We start from the raw sequence: 22940 nt of genomic DNA on the forward strand, positions 1-22940 counted from the left end.
CATCTCTGGTTCCTCTACAGAGGGTTGTGGTGCATTGCCTTCTTGAACTGCTGCAGTTCACGTGGCAAAGATGCTTTCACAACGTTGTAATACTTTATTTATTAGTTTCACAAGTGGGCTTAGATTAACACTGCAACGAAGCTACTGTGAAAATTCTTAGTCGCCACACTTCGGCACCTGTTCGGGTACACTGAGGGAGAATTTAGCACCTAACCAGCACACTTTCCCTACAAAGACAGTGACCCAAGCCGGGAATCGATCCCGGGCCCCTGGCGCTGTGAAGCAGCAGTGCTAACCACTGTGACAACATGTTGGGTATTAGGTAGGGTATTCCAGGAATTTGACCTAGTGGTGAAGGAACAATCAGTGATGCACTTCCAAGTCAGGGTAGTGTGGGACTTGTTGAGGGGAATTTGCAGGTGGCGAACACCCCTCGTGCCTCTGCTCTTATCCTAGGTGATAAGACATGGTGAGTTAAGGAGTGCTTTTGAAGACGCCTTGACAAGTTGCTGTCTGCAGACGGTACGTACTGCAGCTAGGTTCCACCAGTGGTGGAGGGAGTGGATGGGGTAAGTGTCCTGTTGTATACGGGCACCAGCCTGTTTCAATATCTGAGGGGTTGCAAGTGGAGCTCAACAGTGTGCAATCATCAGTGTGCCATCCCCACTTCTGATGGAGGGAAGGCCTTTGATGAAGCAGCTGAAGATGGTGGGGACCAGGAAGCTGAAGAAGTCTCATAAGTAGCAAACAGGAACTACCTCCTCCGCAAAGGTGGTTTGATTTGATCTCCACCAAATGCAACAAACAAAACTCATGGCCGAAATCGCAGCCACTTCTTCCGATAAGAGCTGGGTGACTTATACTGCAAAGTGTAGTGAGTGGGGGACAGTGACATAACATAAGCAATGTGCATAAAATCAATGGTAAGAAGTCTGACAACACCAGGTTTAAGTCTAACCAATTTATTTGATAGTAAACTCGCAAGCTTTCGAGGGGTTTCCCTCTTCTTCAGGTGAATGGAGAGTTCTGGCCTCAGACAGAGCATATAACAGCACAGACAGTTTACAGATTACTGATTAGAATGCGAATCTTTACACCTAACCTGCTGTTCAAGTCTTAAAGTGGCTAACAATGTGGTGGAAGGACCATTGAGCACAGGTTAAAGAGATGTGTATTGTCTCCAGATAGTACAGTAAGTGAGGTTTTGCAAACCCAGGCAAGTCATGGGGGGGGGGTTACAGATAGTGCAACATGAACCCAAGATCCCTGATGAGACCGTCCTCATGTGTGCGGAACTTGGCTATCAGTCAACATCATAAAATCCACATCATAAAATTAATCCCAGTCATCTACAGTAACAGAGTGGCCTCCAGGTAAGATTTATTGGGAATTCCCAATCATCTGGCTGGGAACTGTGGTGTCATTACATGGGGATGATTTAGGTTACTCAGCTGAACTTAAAAAAACTTCATGAAAATAATCCTTTACTTTTGGCTGGGCCCGCCTTGAAACAGTGCCTTGGAACTGGGTCAAACGATCAGTGTTCAAATCCCTTCTCCTAAAACTTGTAGACATAATCCAGGCTTGCATTTCAGTCCAGGCTGAGACACAGCCTAATTATTGGAAGTGTTATCATTTGGATGAGATGTCAAAGATGTTCCCTTCTCAAGTGGACGTGAAAAGATCCTGCAGTATAACTCGAAGAGGAACACGGGAGTTTTTAAAATGGGACCCTGGCTTATATATATCTTCAGTAAGAAGTCTCACAACACCAGGTTAAAGTCCAACCAATTTGTTTGATAGTAAACTCACAAGCTTTCGGAGTTCACCCCTTCGCCAGGTGAATGGAGAGTTCTGGCCATTCCCCTGACGAAGAGGCAAGAGCTCTCCATTCACCTGATGAAGGGGCAAACCCCGAAAGCTTGTGAGTTTACTATCAAATAAATTGGTTGGATTTTAACCTGTTGTTGAGAGACTTCTTACTGTGTTCACCCCCAGTCCAACGCTGGCACCTCCACATTATATTTATCCTTCAGACTGGTCATGGCAGCTGTTTGTGGGACCTTGCTCAGCACAGATTGGCTGCTGCATTTGCAAGCAGGACTCAAAATAAAAGCACTTAACTGTCTGTAAAAAAAAAACATTCGGGACACAGCAAAAGGCTGAAAAAAGTTCTCCTGAAGAATCATAGAATAAAATCATAGAAGCTGTACAGTGCAGGAAGCTGCCATTTGGCCTATCGAGTCTGCAGCGGCCACAATTCCATGCAGGCCCTATCCCCATAACCTCATCATAGAAACCCTACAGTACAAAAAGAGGCCATTTGGCCCATCGAGTCTACACCAACCACAATCCCACCCAGGCCCTACCCCCATATCCACCCACTAATCCCTCTAATTTAAGATCTCAGGACACTAAGGGAAATTCTTAGCATGGCCAATCAACCTAATCTGCACATCTTTGGACTGTGGGAGAAAACCGGAGCACCTGGAGGAAACCCACGCAGACACAAGGAGAATGTGCAAACTCCACACAGGCAGCTACCCAAGCTGGGAATCGAACCCAGGTCCCTGGAGCTGTGAAGCAGCAGTGCTAACCACTGTGCCGCCCTAAATGTTCTTACCCTGCTAATCCTCTTGACACTAAAGGGGCAATTTAGCGTAGCCAATCCACCTACCTGGCACATTTTTAGAGAGTGGGAGGAAACCAGAGCACCCGGAGGAAACCCACGCAGACGCGGGGAGAAATTGCAAACTTCACATGGACAGTGACCCAAGGCCAGAATTTAAATTTAAATACATTAATAGGATGGGAACGGAGGGATATTGTACCCAGAAGGGTAGGAGGTTTTAGTTCAGATGGGCAGCATGATCGATGCAGGCTTGGAGGACCAAAGGGCAATTCCTGTGCTGTGATATTCTTTGTTCTTGAACACCCGGATCCCTGGCTTTGTGAGGCAGTAGTGCTAACCACTGTGCCACCGTGCTGCCCGATCACACATTGTCACAGCAACACATTCATACCGGTAACATATCAAAATGCTACATTATTTGTGAATGTTACTTAATTTGACTGAACCTGGTACACATACCGTATAGGTGGCACATGTTTAAGATTTCTAATATTCTTTCCATGTGAGTGGCATGGTGACTCAGTGGTTAGCAATGCAGCCTCACAGCATCAGGGACCAGAGTTCAATTCCCAGCTGTGGTCACTGTCTGTTTAGCACTTTCTCCCCATGTCTGCATGGGTTTCCTCCGGGTGCTCCTGTTTTCTCCCACAGTCCCAAAGACGTGCTGGTTAGGTGCATTGGCCATGCTAAATTCCCACTCAGTGTGTACCCGAACTAAAGAAATAAAATTGCGCACAGGAACTTTTACACAAACACATCGTAATACTCAAGACAGACCTGCACTTATATGGTGCTTTCCATGACCTCAGGTCATCACTAAGAGCTTTACAGCCAGTAAAGTACTTTTGAAGTGTAGTCGCAGTGTATCCAATGTAGGGACTGCAGTAGGCAATTTACATACATAAAGCCCTACAAACAATGAAATAACAGCCAGATAGTTTAATTTATGAGGTTTCTTGAGGGATAAATATTGGAAAGCATACTGTCACCTCCTCTGTTCTGTGAATAGGATCATTTACATTCAATTAAGAGGACAGTCAAAGAAAAGAAACCTCATCGACTACAACAACTGGAGGGGCAAAACACAGCAGGTCAGAACAGTCCTCCTCAATAGATTGAAAGCAGGAGTAGACAATATCCTTTGTAAAGAACAGGCAGGTTTCTAGGTTGTGGACAGATCTTTACATTGAGGAATGTAGGGCAGTAGGGTGGCACACAGTGGTTAGCACCACTGCCTCATAGTGCTAGGAACCCAGGTTCGATTCCCGACCCCAGACTTGTGTACATTTTTCCCGATGGAAAAGGTGGAAGAGGGTACGTCCAGGGTGTGTGGGGTCCTTAATTACGCTGACTGCTTTACTGAGACAGCGGGAAGTGTGAATGGATGGGAGGCTGGTTTGCTTTATGGGCTGGGCTACATTCATGACCCTTTGTAGTTTCTTTTGGTTTTGGGCAGCATACCAAGCTGTGATACAACCAGAAAGAATGCTTTTTAAGGTGCATCAGTTGGTGAGAGTCGTGGCTGACATGCCAAATTTCTTTAGTCTTCTGAGACAGTAGAGGTGTAGGTGGACATTCTTAACTATAGTGTTAGCACGTGGGGACCAGGACAGGTTGTTGGTGATCTGGACACCTAAAACCCTGAAGCCGTCGACCATTTCTACTTCGTTCCCATTGACGTAGACGGGCACGGGGGTGTGTGCGTGTGTGTGTGCGTGCGCCTTGTTGGCTAAAGAATCATATACATTTCAAGACATGACCACCAGACATGAGTAGCAACACTGCTTGAGCTATGCTTCAGCTGCGAGAAGGCCAAGGCAGTGGCAACTGCACAGCAACAATGACTTTCCGTCATCACCAAACAGCGATGATATTGACCACTTCCCCAACCTAGGGAGCAACATTTCTTGTGATGTACACCACAAGAATCTGCAAAAGCAATTATCTCGCAGCTCTACACAGTCTGGGAATCCAACACCATCAACTCAGCCATGAAGCTGGGGCTTTCCATGTCTATTGTGTTACCAATTGCAATCTATATCCATGAGACTTGCAAGAGAGCAGCACAAAAAGTGTTGTATGTCTTTCCCCAGTGTTGGCTACGTAAAATCCTGGGCATCACATTAAGACATCAGCAACAAACTGCTCCAAAGAACTCGTCAGAAGTGATTGCAGGACATCATGAATCATAGAATCCCTATAGTACAGAAGGAGGTCATTTGGCCCATTGAGTCTGCACCGATCACAATTGCAATCAAGCCCTATTCCTGTAACCCCATGCATTTACCCTGCTAATCCCCCGGGAGAAAACAGGGCAATTTAGCATGATCAATAAACTCAACCCGCACATCTTTGGACCGTGGGAGGAAACCAGAGCACCTGGAGGAAACCCATGCAGACACGGGGAGAATGTGCAAATTCTGTGCCCCACAGTGACCCAAAGCTGGAATTGAACCCGGGTCGTGGCACTGAGACAGCAGTGCCAACCACTGTGCCACCATAGCAAGGTGGGACGACTGAAACAGGCAGGACACATCTTTCACCTTACAAGTGTACGCCCTGCCAGAGTGGCAGTGGAATGGACACCATCAGACAACAGGAGAGGATGGAGCTGGCATAGCAACCCAGAGAAGTAAATTTGAGGAGGAATTTCAAGAGTGGGATATCACCATCAGGACTGGAGCAAAAGGAACTGCAATGGACCAGAGCCTCCGACAACATAATGTTTAGTACAACTCTTAACGTCAGCCTAGAGGACGTGCTACTGTGAGGGAGATTTTAACTCATAACCTCCTGATTCAGTGGGTGAGAGTGTGCAGTCGCTGAACTGACACCTTAAAATAGAACTTATTGGAATCTTAATCATAATATCATAGAATCCCGGCAATGCAGAAGGAGGCTATTCGGCCCATCGTGTCTGCACCGACCACAATCCCAATCCAGCTCTATTCCTGTAATTCCACATTTTACCCGTCTAATCCCCCTGACACTAGGGTCAATTTATCATGGCCAAGCAACCTAACCCGCCCATCTTTAAAGTGAGACGGGAAACTGGAGCACCCGGAGGAAACCCACACAGACAAGGGGAGAATGTGCAAACTCCACACAGACAGTGATCCGGGGCCGAAATTGAACCCAGATCCCTGGCACTAAGGTAGAGCACTGGGACACCCCAAAAAAGAACCGTGTCATAAACAAAAACAAAAATATGCATTGCATAGCAATTAAAATAAGGTTCTTTCCCCTTAAGAAAAGCACAGGAATCAATGCAATTTGCAGACATTGTATATTTCAAATCCAGGATTTCAGAGCTTCTGAGTATTTCCACCATTTTCTACATTAATTTCAGACATGCAGTATTTAATTTTATACAAGTCATTCATTATGATACACTCTTGTTTTACAGCAAGGGCAATTATGTCACCTGAAATGCCAACTGCATTCAAGCCTGTCGCTGATCCGTGACTTGGAGGAGGTTTCAAAGCAGGCTGCTTCAAGGAGCAGAGACCGGCCAAAAGAACTCCCTCGTGTGACAGCGGTTCCACTTAGCCTGAGAAAGTTCCATTTCTCGCAGAGGGTTTTTGGACACCGCACAAATTGTAATCCAAAACTAACAAGGCCAGCCAGGAACAGTGCCGCCAGACGCAAAACAATGGCCCTGCAGTGGAATGCTGGCTGCTGTTAAAAAGGCCTACCGAACAAAAGGGCAAAAACTGAAGAAATGACAAAGATTTGATTTATGAGTGAAACTTCCTTGTACTTCGCCCTTGTTCCGCAGGTTGTCCAACACTGCGCGCTAAGCTGAGGGGATCAGATGGGCAGGTTGGCGGAGCACAGTGCAGCTATCTGATTTAACCACCACCAGCACCCCCCCCTCCCCAAACCCTCACCAGGCTCCCCAAGTCCCGTTTTTCTGGACACACGCTGAAGCAGCTATTCCCAAAATAGCAGCTTCACACCTGAACATCCCATATACAGTTTACCTATTAGTCACAAGTAGGCTTACATTAACACCACAATGGAGTTACTGTAAAAAAAAATCCTTGAGTTGCCACACTCTGGCGCCTGTTCGGGTACATGGAGGGAGAATTAAGCATGGACAATTTACCTAACCTGCACATCTTTGGACTGTGGGAGGAAACCGGAACACCTGGAGGAAACCCACGCAGGCACGGGGAGGATGTGCAGACTCCGCACGGTCACCCAAGTCGGGAATTGAAACCAGGTCCCTGGCGCTGTGAGGCAGCAGCTCTAACCACTGTGCCACCGTGCCTATCAGCGCTTCAAATGTCCTGCCAGGTACCCAAAAGAAAATCTTACTGCCATAAAATCCCTACTGTACAAAAGGAGGCCATTCGGCCTGCAATGACAATAATCCCACCCAGGCCCTATCTCCGAAACCCCACATATTTATCCTGCTAATCCTGTAACACAAGGGTCAGTTCAGCATGGCCAATCAACCTAACCCGCACATCTTTGGACTGTGGGAGGAAAGTGGAGCACCCGGAGGAAACCCACGCAGACATGGGAAGAAGGTGCAAACTCCACACAGACAGTGACCCGAAGTTGGAATTGAACCCAGCTCTCTGGCGCTGTAAGGTAGCAGTGCTAACCACTATACTGCCTATACTACAGGGAAAAAGTTCGAATTTTCAGATAAAGGCTATTTTGAAGGTTACGCTAAACAAAATCAAAAGTTCAAAGATGTGCAGTTTAGTGGATTGGCCATGCTAAATTGCCCCTCAGTGTCCCAGGATATGTAGGCGAGGTGGATTAGCCGGGCAAATACATGGGGCTAAAGGAATAGAGTGTGGATGGCTCTGGATAAGGCGCTCTGTCGGAGAGTCAGTGCAGACCTGATGGGCTGAATGGCCTCTTTCTGCACTGTAGGGATTCTACAACATTAAATACGTCTTTGAACAGCAAAGAGCTAATTGTTGCTTTACTAAAGAAGATAGCGAGAACAGAGTTCACTATTTCTGGACACACACCTCTATGATCCAGCCTTGTTGCTTTGCAACGCCATTGGCCAAGCTCATTGTAATAAATTTTTTGGCTTCATCTGGGGTGGAGGAGGAAAGGAGGAGACAAGAACAAACTTGTAATGTGGATACTCTGCAAACACATGGTCAACAGACACATACACACTAATTTAAGAGAATGGAAAGCATTTCACAATGCTTACTGAAGGTTATGCTTGTGGGTGCCACAGTGGTTAGCACTGCTGCCTCACAGTGTCAGGGTTTTGGATTCAATTCCTGGCTTGGGTCACTGTCTATGTGGAGTCTGCATGTTCTTCCCATATCTGCATGTGTTTTCTCCAGGTGCTCTGGTTTCCTGCCACAGTCCGAAAGATGTGCGGGTTAGGTACTTTGACCCGAACAGATGCTGGAATGTGGCGACTAGGTGAATTTCACAGTGAATTCATTGCAGTGTTAATGTAAGCCTTACTTGTGATTAATAAATAAACTCTTTTACTTTTTTAGACGTGTTGGTTAGGTGTGTTGGCCATGCTAAATTCTCCCTCAGTGTACCCGAACAGGCGCCGGCGTGTGGTGACTAGGGGATCTTCACATTAACTTCATTGCAGTGTTAACGTAGGCCTACTTTTGACACTAATAAATAAACTTTAAAAAAAAATGTGAACCATCATATTTTGAATTTTCTCTTTCCTTCCTGGGGGCTGATTTGAGGTTGGGGGGGGGGGGGAAGAAATGGGGTTGCAGTTCGTCCTTGCTTACCCCAGCAACATCAGTAGAAACTGGGCAAAAATCAGCTGAACCAGCAAAAAAAAACCTAAGTGAGATCTGTCAAAAATCCACTCACACCGACCGATGTTTTCCATCATCTGTTGTACTGGCTCAGGATGCAGTTTCCCACATCACGACAAAACAGGCCATATTTCCAGGCCAATATTCAGGCTGGGAACTGAATGTTAATATCCAAAGACAGTTCAAAAGGGCTGGAAGAAATGAAAAGCAGGTGGGATTGCTCTGTTAATAAAGAAGGAGGTCAGTGCAGTAGTGAGAAATGCTCTTGTTGCAGAAGATAAGAGATGCGGAATCAGTTTGGGAGGAAGCAGCAAGAGAAAGAAGTCAATAGTGGGAGCAGTTTATGGATCCCCAAACAGTAACTACACCTTAAGGCAGGGTATAAATCAGATCAGGTTTGTAAGAAGTCATGGCAATCTTTCATTTGGAGAATCACGAGACCATGCCAACCATGGGTGGCACAGTGGTTAGACCGCTGCCTCACAGTGCCAGGGGCCTGGGTTCGATTCCCGGCTCAGGTTAACGTCTACGGAGTTTGCATATTCTCTCCGTGTCTGCGTGGTCTTCCTCCAGGTGCTCTGGTTTCCTCCCACAGTCTAAAGATGCGTGGGTTAGGAGGATTGGCTATGCTAAATTACACCCTGTGTCAGGGAGACTAGCTGGGGCAAAGGCATGGGGCCTGGATGGGACTGTGGTCGGTGCAGACTCGATGGGCCAAATGGCCTTCTTCTGCACTGTAGGGATTCTTTGATTTTAACTTTGCTGGATTATGTTAAGAAAGGGAATGCAGAGTGGATAAAAGGGGGAAGACCACCGTACAGTAGGTGTGGTACACTTGGATTTCCAAAACGCATGTGCTAAGATGCCACTTAAAAGGTAACTGCACCTGGTGTGGAGATCATATGTTAGCATGAATAGACTGAACATTAATTATTTTCAGGTTGGTAAACTGTAACTAGTGGAGTGCCACAGGATTCAGTGATGGGGTCTTAACTATTTACGACCTACATCAACAACCTGGATGAAGGGATAGATTGTATTGTGGACAAAGTTTGCTGACAATACAAAGATAGGTAGGAAAGCAAGTAGTGAGGATAATAGACAGTCTGCAAAGGGATATAGATAGATAAAGTAAGCAGGCAAAAAATTTGGCAGATGGAGTATAATGTAGGATCCTGTGAGGTTGTTAGCTTTGGCAGGAAGTACAGCAAAGCAGGATATTATTTAAATATACAGACTGCAGAATGTAGCAGTGCAGAGGGATTTGTGTGTCCTCATAAGTGAATCACAAAAGGTTAGCACAAAGGTACAGCAAATAAGCAGGAAAGCAATTGGAATGTTGGATTTTATTGCAAAGTGTTGGGGTGTAAAAGTAAGGATGTCTCGTTACAATGTATCGGTGAGACCACATGTAGGGTAAAGTTTTAGTCTCCTTACTTAAGGAGGACTATATCTGCCTTGGAAGTGGTTCAGAGAAGGTTCATTAGGCTGAATCCGGGGATTATGATGGCATAAGACATAGGAGTAAAAGTAGGCCATTCAGTCCATCGAGTCTGCTCCATCGTTCAATGAGATCAGGACTGATCTGATATGATAATCCCCAACTCCACTTTCCCACCTTATCCCCATAACTCTCGATTCCCTTATGGATTAAAAATCAGTCTATCTCCGCCTTGAACATACTTAATGACCCAGCCCCTACAACTCTCTGCGGTAAAGAATTCCACAGATTCACTACTCTCCGTAAAAAGAAATTCCTCCTCATCTCTGTCTTAAAATGGACAAGTAAATTGGACAGCTAACCTTAAATGGACAACCTCTTATGAGACAATGCCCTCTGGTCACAGAGTCTCCCACAAGGGGAAACAACATCGCTTATGAGGATAAGTTTAGAGTTTAGAAGAACGAATGGCAATCTTACTGAAACCTTTCAGATTGTGAGGGCATTTTGCAGAGGAGATGCTGAGGAGGTTGGACAGCGAAGAAGCTGAGATTAATCTAGAACTAGGAGGTACGGTTTCAAAATAAGACATCTCACATTTTAAAATGTTTATATGTTAGTCACAAATCGGCTTACATTAACACTGCAATGAAGTTACTGTGAAATTCCCCCAAGATGAAGGTGAGGAGAAATTTCTGCCCAAGGAGTCGTTAGTGTTTGCAAATCCCTTACCCAGTAAGCCATGGAGGCTGGGTCATTGAATGTCTAACTCAGCCTTGTAAATAGAGTTTTTATTTATCAAGGGAATCTAGGGTTATGGAAGTCAGCAGGAAAGTGGAGTTGAGGCCACTACCAGGTCAGCCATGATCTTATTGAATGGCAGAGCAGGCTAAAGGGGCTGAACGGCTTACTGCTGCTCCTATTTCTTAGGTTATGTTCCTAAAGGAACAAAATGAGAGCTGGTTAGGGAAGACTCATGGTGTAAGGCTGGATGGGGGTCAGGTCAGGTCAGACCAGGGTCGGATTGGCAGGAGGCTCTCCTCTGGGAGCATAGGGTATGTGCGGCGCGTCCCATGCGGGGCTTGGTGTCTTTAAAATAGTTATCCTGCGATCCAAAGTATTTTTATTCCTTCCGACTGTTTCAGGGTAACAATGAGGGTAGAACTGGCATAATCATCCAAAACTTGCAATTTCAAATCACTATAACCAGAGGTTTCCAGCCCAACGCGATTGTCCGGGGGAAGTTCGCGCCTCTGGACAATTGCCGGGTAGACCCTCAGGTGGGAACCTCCCAGAGGGATTCCCCAGCGCATCACTGGGGTACGCCCCCAAAATGTGATGTCGAGGAGCCAGGAAATTATGTAGATCAGATTTAAAGGAAACTTGAACTGTAACTTAACCAGCGCAATCTCAAGTGGACTGTGGATGGTAATTTCCAGATCCCAGCCAATATCGAAACTCTGAAGTTGCGTTGCACATGTTTTGTTTTCATTTCAGATTTTTGGCATGTGAAGCTTCTCCCTTGTGAAATGAAAAATTGACAATGCTTTGACAATGGCTGCATGCAGTTCATCACACAGTTGGCAAAACAGGATCTTAAAACCACGGGTCTATATTCACAACCCACTCCAGAACAAAATATCCCTAGCTATTCCGGACCCTTCCAAAATGTTTTCCAAAAATGCACAGACTAGTGGATTACACAAACCATCAGTATTAAAGCTAGCCTGGTAACACCTCACAAAACTGTTGAGCGGGCAAGTTGAAAGTTCAACTAATGCCTTCATACAAGATAAACATAACAGCGGAGGAAAGGCAAATAAGAAGAAAACATGAATCATTTTGCATGCAAGTACAATCATTCAATCTAATTCTGAATTAGACTGTCCAAATAAAAATAATGCTACCTACCAAATGAAGGTACGACTGACACCACACTCCCCTGTCAACTGAGCTCAACCCAAAACCTCGTACGATGGCCAACAGTGCAGATCGCGTGTAACCATCTTCTTCGTGCTCAGGGTCTGACTAGGGAAGAATGAGGAACACTCCTCATTCTCCCACCAAGGGAGCTGTCAGTACGGTCTCTTCCTTACACTGTGTTCCCCAGCCCAGCTATTTCCGACAGCGAGCTTGTCCCAGTGCTGAGCTCCCCTTTTTGAGCAGTAACCTTACTTAACACTGACTCTAAAAAGGAGTGGGAGGAGTTTGTAGGGCCCCAAGTTTTAAAAAAACTGTACATGCCAGTCTCGCTGTGACTAAATAGCGAGGGAGGTCCACTCGTCATATCAATTACAAATGATGCAGTCCTCATTAAAAGGGTTCAGCTTGGATTCAACCTAAAACACTTGTGGTTTTTGACATCTTGAGATTTCCAACAGTAGATTAGTGCTGTGCAATTCATACACACAGTACATTGCACTGACATCGCATCTGCACTGCATGTGGAACAGCACTGCACTTTGTAAAATTCTGGTGCCAAAATCTCTTCAGAGAAGATTTGCATGAGAGCTTCTTTCTCTGACCAGCAGTTTTGCTGAGTGTTTGTTGATTATCTGTAAGAATCACGATCACAGACAAAAAGACAAGACGCAAATCAAGATGAAGTACTGTGGGCATAGGGAGGACTCTAAAACCACGATTACTGCTGACAAACTAAAATAGGACACTGCAGAAAGCAGAAGTTGAGACCAAAAGACCGGATATGAATACAATAGAGTGTCTAAATAACGTGAGTGGAAATAATGATTGAAACAAAATATTGCTGAGTCCAAAATGCTTTTGTTGATGGCATATTTTCAACTTTTTAAAAAAAAAACACTACAGTGCAGGAGGTGGCTATTCAGCCCATCGAGTCCGCACTGACTACAATCCTACCCAGACCATATCCCCATAACCCCATGCATTTACCCTATCTAGTTCCCCTGACACTAAGGCTGTCAGAAATTAGCATGGTCAATCCACCTAACCCAGACATCTTTGGATTGTGGGAGGAAACCGTAGCACCCGGAGGAAACACACGGAGAACGTGCAAACTCCGCAAAGAAAGTGACCCTAGCTGGGAACTGAACCTGAGTCCCTGGCGCTCTCAGGCAGCAGTGCTAACCACTGTGCTGGTTTAATACAATGGAGGTGATTGTCTGGGGCCGCTAGCCCTATCTGGGATTCCCGATGGCCCGTTGAATCTTGAGGACCAAACTGGGATTCTTGCTTGGCACCACGTCTGTTGCGTGTTTCCTGGCCTGTCATGCCTGACCGGATCAGATTCCCAGCCAGAGTAGGCGAGAGCCTGATCAGAACTGATTTAAATGTATCTGAATGCAATGTTCGGGCTAGAATCCTGATTCAACGGCCTCTTGGGTTGCTTCCCACGCTCCCCACCCTAGTGGGAAGTCATACGGGCGCCAATAAGTCTGGGTCCCGACAAGTGGGGAATATATGTCGTTTGGGGGGGCAGGAGAAAAGTACAGCCATCAGCCATCAACTGTACCCATAGGCTCCTGGACTGCTGCCGAACTGCAGAGGGGGTTGTCCATCAAGGGGGTTTGGGGAGGAGGGTGTTTGACCTCAGTGATCTACTTTGGGATGGGGCTCTCATGGCTGGATTTCTCCTTGTTGCCCTGGAAAACATGGAAATTACTTTTAGGATACGATTCCAGGCACCTTCTTGGTAAAAACAAATCTTTGTTATTGTCTGTATTCTGTAAAATCTTTCTAGGGGCCCAGTCTCATTAAAATCCCTGCCCCCCCAACCGCCTGGAAGCCTTCAAGATCACAGCAGCACTTCATTCTACAATAGGGGTTACACTTGACTGACTTCAGAAGCCCCAGATTTTACCAGGCCCCTTTGAAGTGCTGAGTGACAGGAGTTTCACTTGGGAGACCCGCTTGCTTTCTCCCATATGCCCCAGCTGCTCTGAAACCTCTTAGAACTGCTTTGATTGACAGTTCCAGAGCAAATCAAAGAGGGATTAGCCAAGGTCCATTTAGACAAGGAACTGATGGTCTATTAACTATTGAAAGCTTTTTTAACCGACAGTTCCAGAATAGATTGACAAGTTCATTGTTGATACAATCAGTTTGCGCTCCATTAAGCTTGAAGTGCTTCCTCTTTTCACCACACCTATTCTATCTGGCCCCATTTTTAACACTGCATTTTTCAAGGTCTGACCCTTCCTAGAAAGCAGATAAACCATTTTAAACCTTTGGCTATTTTTTTCTTGCATGCAAAGCTTCTCACTGAACCCACGAGCTTCGTATTACCACTTTTGTTCCTCTTACTGTTTTGGATAGGTTGGGGTCTTTTTAACTTTGAGATAGAAAAGGCTGAGAGAAGCTTTAGTAACAAGGGGGACTTGACAGAGCGGAAATTGATGGGCCTATTTCTAGAAGCAGAGAAGACACCAAGGAGCTTAGATTAAAAGTGATCGGCTGAAGATTATAAGTGACAGGCTGAAGGATTAAAAGGGGAGTATTGGAGAAGTTATTGTAACCAGAGAGTGGTGATTCATGAGGGGTGTAGAAGCAGAAAGCTTCTAAAACACGTAGCTCATGGTCATCCATTAGAAGCACCACGATCAACAGGGTTACTGCCAAGGGCTGAAAAATGAATCTCTTTCAGCTGGCAGACATTTGGTGGGCTGAATGGCCACCTCCTTTGCTACGACTTTCTATAAATCTATAGCCAGTCCCCTCACTTCATCCAATGAAACCCTTTGAAGGACCAATAGCTAAATAAGGCATCAGAACAATTTTGCCATTGACATATTAGATGAGGATGCAGAATCTTGTCCATTGGAACATTGGAAGTTTGCCTTCTTGAGAAGTGTTGACAATATTTCAATGTAATTCATTGGCACTCTGGGACATTATAAGCTGCAATGCAAGAACACAAGCATTCTTATGATGATTTTCTCATCATTTATGAGGGATGGACAGCAGCTGGTCACTAGGAGATATGCAAGGGCTGATAGTGGGACAACTCTTCCTCCCTGTGTGCGGGGAGTGCCTGCCTTCCAATGATTAGAAGAGATTGGAAACTCATGAGGTTTTATATTTGTTAATCTATATTTTTCTGCTCTATTATGTACAAGCTGAAAATACTAGTGTGCTGTGCCCGCCTATACTGGATATAATTTTAGAATGGCACCACATCGTATTACCATGGAGATGTGTGAAAGGTAGAAGTATTGAGATGCAGTTGGCACGGGGAAAACTACAGGTTTGATTCAGTTATATCACATTTTAATGGACGTTGCATGAAAAATCTAATTAGTCTTGTAATGAACCAAGATTTTGGGCAACAGTTCAGTTACAGGCTTCAATGGTTTTGTCTTGGTTCTTGCTGCCATCGGGGCTGTCAGGAGTAAATCCACAACTATAACTCCAAAGGATTGGTCTCATAAGAGATCCAACATGAAATGCTTCCAGCATCCATGTGATATTGGATTAATCTTCCTTCAAATATTCTGAGAGAAGGAAAAGCGGGAAGTGTTCCAGTTCTATCACAGCTTGGTTTGGTTCCTGCTCTAACCAAGACCACAAGAAACTACAAAGGGCCGTGAAAATATCCCAGTCCATCATGCAAATCAGATTCCCAACCATTGATTCCGTCTACACTTCCCGCTGTCTTGGAAAAGCGGGCAGCATAATCTAGGACCCCACGCACACCGGACATACTCTCCTCCGCCTTCTTCCATCAGGAAAGTGATACAAAAGTCCGAGATCACGTACCAACCGACTCAAGAACAGCTTCTTCCCTGCTGCCATCAGACCTTTGAATGGACCCACATCACGTTAAGTTGATCGCTCTCCACACCCCAGCTTTGACTATAACACTACATTCTGTACCCTTCCTTCCCTTCTCCCCTGTGTACTCCATGAATGATATGCTTTGTCTGCATTGGTGCAAGATACAATACTTTTCACTGTATCCCAATACACGTGACAAGAATGAATCAAATCAAATGAATGTCAGCTGAACAGTGGATTGCTGATTTGGGAGCCTCACAGGCCTGGCGTGATTCATATGGGGTACTTGTTTCAGTTTTAAAGTGGTTGAATCCCACCTCAGTCATACTCTTAGCAGCAATGGGAAACGCAACGAATTTCCCACTGGTGGCTGCACTTAGAATTCATTTGAAAGAACCACAGACAGTGAGAACATAAGAACATAAGAAATAGGAGCAGGAGTAGGCCATCTAGCCCTTCGAGCCTGCCCCGCCATTCAATAAGATCATGGCTGATCTGTTGTGGCTCAGTTCCACTTTCCCGCCCTCTCCCCATAACCCTTAATCCCCTCTCTTATCAAGAACCCATCAACCCGCTTCTTAAAAATATTTAGCGAGGCAGCCTCCACCACTTCAACGGGCAGAGAATTCCAGAGATTCACCACCCTTTGAGTGAAGAAGTTCCTCCTCAACTCCGTTCTAAACCGCCTCCCCTTTATCTTGAGGCTGTGCCCCCTAGTCCTACTGTCTTTTTTGAGCGGGAAGAGTCTCTCCACCTCTATCCTATCCATCCCATTCATCATCTTATATGTCTCAATGAGATCTCCCCTCATTCTTCTAAACTCTAACGAGTACAAGCCGAGTTTATTCAGCTTCTCCTCATAGCTCAATCCCCTCAACTCCGGTATCAGCCTAGTAAACCTCCTCTGCACTCCCTCCAGGGCCAAAATATCCTTGCGCAGGTGCGGCGCCCAAAACTGCACACAGTACTCCAGCTGCGGCCTCACCAATGCCCTATACAGCTGCAGCAAGACCTCCCTACTTTTATATTCAATCCCCCTCGCTATGAAGGCCAGCATCCCATTCGCCTTCCTGACCACCTGCTGCACCTGCAAGCTGGGTTTTTGCGACTCATGCACAAGGACCCCGAGGTCCCTCTGCACCGTCGCCTGCTGCAGTTTTTCGCCACGTAAGTAATAGTCCTTCCTACCATTCTTCCTACCAAAGTGGACCACCTCACACTTGCCAACATTAAATTCCATTTGCCATTTCCTGGCCCATTCGCCCAGCCTATCTAGATCCTTCTGCAGACTCTCCACACCCTCCGCACAATTTGCCTTTCCCCCAATCTTGGTGTCATCAGCAAATTTCGACACCCTGCACTCGGTTCCCTCCTCCAGATCATCTATATAAATGGTAAATAGCTGAGGCCCCAGCACCGACCCCTGGGGCACCCCACTAGTCACCAACCGCCAATCCGAATAACACCCATTGACCCCCACTCTCTGCCTCCTATTTGACAACCAATCCTCTATCCACGCTAACACCCTACCCCCAACTCCATGTCCCCTGACCTTCTGCAATAACCTCTTGTGAGGTACCTTGTCAAACGCCTTCTGAAAATCAAGAAAGACCACATCCACCGGCTCTCCTCTATCCACTGCCCTAGACACATCCTCATAGAACTCCAGTAAATTTGTCAGACACGACTTCCCTTTAATGAAACCGTGTTGCGTCCGCCCGATCAAGCAATTCCCTTCAAGATGCCTCGCAATTTCCTCCTTAATGACGGATTCTAACATTTTACCTACCACAGACGTTAAACTAACCGGCCTATAATTCCCCGCCTTTTGCCTGGCACCCTTCTTAAACAACGGCGTAACATTAGCCGTTTTCCAATCTTCCGGCACTTCCCTGGAATCCAGCGACGTCTGGAAAATAACCACCAAGGCATCCACTATAACCTCCGCCATTTCTTTCAGAACCCTCGGATGCATTCCATCCGGTCCTGGGGACTTGTCCACAATCAGCCCCTCCAGTCTGTCGAGCACCACCTCTCTAGTAACAGTAATGTCATTAAGACCCTCCATTCCTACCACCTTTCCATCGCTAACACCCGGTTTCCATCGGGCAAAAAAAAAGCAATGCCCGCTCATTGAAGACCATCAGTTTGCTCCTACCTATGGATCATCTACAACTTGCACAACCCTGAATTTTTCTTTAATCAAGTCTGAGTAAGTTTAATTTGAGCAGTCGTTTGGCGGTACGGGACTTAGGCATCGCTGAGAATGACAGAGACATTCTGTCGAAACTTTTTGTCTTGTACTCAACAGGACATTTCACAAGAATGCCAATGTGTGGGAAAGAACAAACATATACTGCAGGAGAAGAGAGTGCAATGCCAACCATTCAGCACTCTCTTCTCCTGCCGTATACATTTGTTGATTCTCGCGACATTGGTACCCTTGCAAAAATGTCCTGATGAGTGCAACATGTGAAAGCTTCAAAAGAATGTCTCTTTACCCACCCCGCTCTCCCCCCCAGCCATACTGTGGTTTAATTCCCAACAAGGGTAGAATTTGGATCCTCCTCCAACCCTGGAAAGAGCAAACATTCCAGGAAAACATTATTACATTTCACAAGCAAAACTGCTTGTGGTGGTGCCAGTGGGATTCAAGCCACTGTGGGGACTTGAACCACTTGAAAGGTTGGGGGGATAGGACGATCAAGTGTCAGCTGTTGATGTTTCAACTGAAAAATAGGCCTCAAGGGACCACTGTCAGCCACTCAGGAAACAGTAATGGTATTTTTGAATTCATTTTTACTGGGCTGCGTGGGAATCTATTAATTTCCCACCCATTCAGCCAGTCAACAAGGCCTCAGATCAATAATCATTTGGGCCTCCTGACACCATCTTTGAGTGAACAGTGCAGTCACTTCTCTATTCGTGGAGGTCAAAGATCAATCATAGTCATCGAACGTTTGTTCTATAGCCACCACTTAACCCTAAAAATTTCAACCCCTTTCATAGTCAGCACGATAGCACAGCTGCCTCACACAGCCAGGGACCTGGGTTCAATTCCGGCTTCGGTCACTTGAGCGGAGTCTGCACGTCCTCCCTGTGTCTGCGTGGGTTTCCTCCGGGTGCTCCGGTTTCCTCCCTCAGACACGCTGGTTAGGTTGATTGGCCATGCTAAATTGACCCTTAGTGTCAGGAGGGTAAACAGGATAAATACATGGGGTTATGGGGATAAGGCCTGGGTGGGATTGTTGTCAGAACAGACTTCATGAGCCAAATGGCCTCTTTCTGCACTGTAAGGAGTTTATCAATCAGATGTCTGTCTGTTTTTAAAAGGTTATCTATTCTGATCCGCTACTTTAACACACTCCTGGCTTGTCTCCTATATTCGACCCTCAGTAGATTTGAGGTCACCCAGAACTCTGCTGCCCATCTTGCACCAAGCTCACTGGTCATCCTGATCCATCTTGGTTTCCTTCCCTTCCCCTCCCACCCCCCCCAAACAATAATCTTGAGTTTAAAATGATCAATCTTCCTTTCAAATATCTCTATGGCCTTGCCACAACACCCCAACTGACTTGATTATTGTCACATGTATTAGTATACAGTGAAAAGTATTATTTCTTGCGCGCTATACAAACAGAGCATACCGTTCAAAGACGAGGAAAGGAGAGGGTGCAGAATGTAGTGTTACAGTCATAGCTAGGGTGTAGAGAAAGATCAACTTAGTGCAAGGTAGGTCCATTCAAAAATTTGGTGGCAGCAGGAAAGAAGCTGCTCTCAAGTCGGTTGGGACATGACCTCAGACTTTTGTATCATTTTCTTTCTCTCCTCCTTTAATGCACTCTATACCACTTTGATCAAGTCTTTTGTCGGAATTAATACCTCACGTGACTCAGTCATCTTTTGTTTTATAATGGCTGTTTGCAGCACCTTGGAACATTTTATCTTTATTTTGAATCAAAGGGTTTAATAAAGAAACTTCACTACTCCAAACTTAGGGCCTCGCCCTGGGCCAATCCAAGTTCCCAACAACAACTTATGTAGAGTGAGTTAGCTGGTCATCACACCATTCTGTAATTGGTTCCATGGTTTACTGGGTCAGCTAACCCTTACAGCTTGTTACCACTGGTCACAGGATGTCCAATACAAAGTTGTCACCAGTTACATTCTAACATAAGGCACTATATCAATGCTGTTGTTTATTGCCAATGTGTCCGTCATTATGATCATGGAATAACTAGTTAGAATGTAAAATTCTCCAAACTATAGCTTGCATTAAATGGAGTCAACACTGTACACAGTACCAGAAAAGTAACTTGACAAGTGAGTTATTGTTTCAATCCCCCTCAGATTCCCAAGAGAAACATCATGTAAATAGCTTGTTCAAACCGCCACATATTGATTTGATTTGTACCTAATTCCACTCATATCATTTTGCTTTCTTAGATTTCCCAATGGACATATATGTGCAGATTAGCAATTTTTGTTTTTAAAAAGAAAAGCCAGCGTAACAGCCAAATACTTAGGGGAGATGGTTGTCTAGTAGTATTATTGCTCGACCATTAATCCAGAAACTCAGATAATGTTCTGGGGACCCGGGCTCGAAGCCCGCCACAGCAGATGGTGGAATTTGAATTCAATGAAAAAAAAAATCTGGAATTAAGAATCTACTGATGACCAAGAAACCATTGCTGAAAAACCCAACTGGTTCACTAATGTCCTTTAGGGAAGGAAATCTGCCATCCTCACCTGGTCTGGCCCATATGTGACTCCAGAACCACCACAACACGACTGACACTCAACTGCCCTTGAGTAACCATGGATGGGCAATATATGCTGGCCAGCTAGCGATGCCCACGTCCCATGAATGAATAAAAAAAAATTTTGAATGAAGCTTGTTGTTTTAAGGTCCAATGTTTTGGAAAGAATATATCTTGAACGTCTGTTACAAAAACCCACACATTCCAGATTTGAATCCCAGCCATTGCTGATTTAGCCAGTTCCAGAGCAATAGCAGTAAAGGGAAAGTGAAAGGAGTGTGCGGGTGATTAAAACTAGCCGATGATCCTTTAATCACCATTGTTGCTTCCAATCTTGATTCAACATCCCTGCTCAAAGTGGACATATATGGACATCGGGCAGACTGGACTTAGGAAAGTGTCTGTATTCACATAAGGAATCTGGAAAGTAAACAGCATCTGGTATCCAGCCAAGTATCATTTTGATTTGAATTGATGAGCATACTGTTCAAAGAGAAGGAAAGGAGAGAGTGCAGAATATAGTGTTACAGTCATAGCTAGCGTGTAGAGAAAGATCAACTTAATATACAATAGGACCATTCAAAAGTCTGACGGCAGCAGGGAAGAAGCTGCTCTTGAGTCGGTTGGTGCGTGACCTCAGACTTTTGTATCTTTTTCCCAACGGAAGACGGTGGAAGAGAGAACGTCCGGGATGCGTGGGATCCTTGATTATGTTGGCTGTTTTCCCAAGACAACAGGAAGTTTAGAAGGAGTCAATGGATGGGAGGTTGGTTTGCATGATGGACTGGGCTACATTCACAGCCCTTTGTAGTTTCTTGTGGTCTTAGTCAGAGCAGGAGCCATACCTAGCTGTGATACATCCGGAAAGGATGCTTTCTATAACGCATCTGTGAGATTCATAGAATAGAAACCCTACTGTGTAGAAGTAGGCCATTCAGCCCATCGAGTCTGCACCAACCACAATTCCACCCAGGCCCTATTCCCGCAAACCCACATATTTACCCTGCTAATCCCCTGACACTAGGGTCAATTTAACATGGTCAATGCACCTAAATCTGTACGTTTTTGGACTGTGGGAGGAAACCAGAACACCCGGGAGAAACCTACGCAGACACAGGGAGTACGTGCAAACTCCACACCAACGGCGACCCAAGGCTGGAATTGAACCTGAGTCCTTGGTGCTGTGAGGCAGTAGTGCTAACCCATCCAATCATCGAGTTTCTTTTCCTGATTGCTGTAAGTCAACCACGTTTCACAGTCAAAAAGACGTGGAGAACACAGGCCATCAGTGTTGTCCCAGTGGTCAGTGTGATGCTATTCCACGTGTTTTGAGTCAGCCAATTTTCCCAAGGTAGCAGAATTGCTAACCACCAATCGCAGTAACAGGACTATGGCTTTATCCTTTCTCGGCCATTTGGCTAAGTGTCAGACCAAGTCCAGGATTGGGCGCAATGCCTTATCTTCTCAGCTTGCAGCTTATTTGTCTCTCTTGTGGGGACCACGAGATGGATTTAATTGGAATTTGAATTGGGTTTTTGGAATAAGCAAGGAATGGTGTTTGGGTTTGCCCAGTCCATTCTGAGCATTGGCTTTGTAACTTTAAGGATGGAGTAAAAAAAAAGGACAAAAGTAGAGATTAACAGGTAAATATGTTGGGATGGGGGAAGAGAGAAAGGTTGGAGTTCTGCCTGCAGAAGGAAAGATGGGTTCGATTCCCGGCTAGGGTCACTGTCTGTGCAGAGTCTGCACGTCCTTGTATCTGTTTCCTCCAGGTGCTTTGGTTTCCTCCCACAGTTCGAAAGACGTGCTGGTTTGGTGGATTGGCCATGCTAAATTTTCCCTCAGTGTGCTGGAACAGGCGCCGCAGTGTGGCAACAAGGGGACTTTCACAGTAACTTCACTGCAGTGTTAACGTTAAGCCTACTTGCGACACTAACAAATAAACTTCAGCTTTAAAAATACAGAAAATATGTTTGCAATTACAATTCAGCCCGTTCTCTTAATCTAAGGTTTTTTTTTGTCCATTTTAAATGGGTAGCTTTCTCTCCCTCAGCCTTTTGATTCTCCAAAGCTGCTCTTCATTTTGACCTGTTGACCGTGATGGGGCGAGTTACTGTGAGTCACTGTTCTGCGCTCACTCGCAGCAACCTGTTTCTGTTCTTTGACCTCAACATTCTCTGCAAGGCACAGCTGAATCTCCATGTTAAAAAACCCTGTGTAACAGTCTCAAACAGCAGGCTGACGTCTAGATTTTAGCAACTCACGGTTCAATGAGGAACATCAAAGAAAACCACGCGAGTGCCAGGGAAAAGTTAGCGCAGAAATCAAAGTTAGCTGGGCATTACAGGTCGCGCTTGACTGAATAGAATTCAAACGGAGCAAACCAAAAATTAATTTAGGATCCTCATAGCCAGAGAAGGGTTTACTCTTTTTGCCTGAGAAGTAACAGAAAAGCTTTTCTTATAGTCAAAAGGAAACTTCAGGTGAGGCATTGTCACAACTTTATAGAAGGTTGCCTTGCAGTGACACTACATTGTGGGTGGCCTTAACACACCCTGGAGCATATCAGACCCCCTATCCAAAAT

General features: G+C 45.4%; 1 protein-coding gene across 3 annotated transcripts in view; it reads right to left on the reverse strand.

Annotated features, from left to right (window-relative positions):
- LOC145350784 (ras and Rab interactor 2-like) overlaps positions 1–22940 on the reverse strand; it is a 156979-nt gene that overhangs the window by 109619 nt on the left and 24420 nt on the right. Inside the window, exon 1 of one of the 3 annotated variants that reach the window (XM_080200074.1) lies at positions 6057–6156. The exons of the other annotated variants lie outside the window; for them this stretch is intronic. The gene's annotated coding sequence lies outside the window, so the exon portion shown is untranslated. Of the gene's footprint in view, positions 1–6056; positions 6157–22940 lie in introns of those variants that run through there. 3 annotated transcript variants of the gene reach the window in all.

This window comes from Carcharhinus amblyrhynchos, chromosome 12 (genome assembly GCF_965287045.1).
Source record: "Carcharhinus amblyrhynchos chromosome 12, sCarAmb.v2.hapA, whole genome shotgun sequence".
Lineage (NCBI taxonomy): Eukaryota > Metazoa > Chordata > Chondrichthyes > Carcharhiniformes > Carcharhinidae > Carcharhinus > Carcharhinus amblyrhynchos.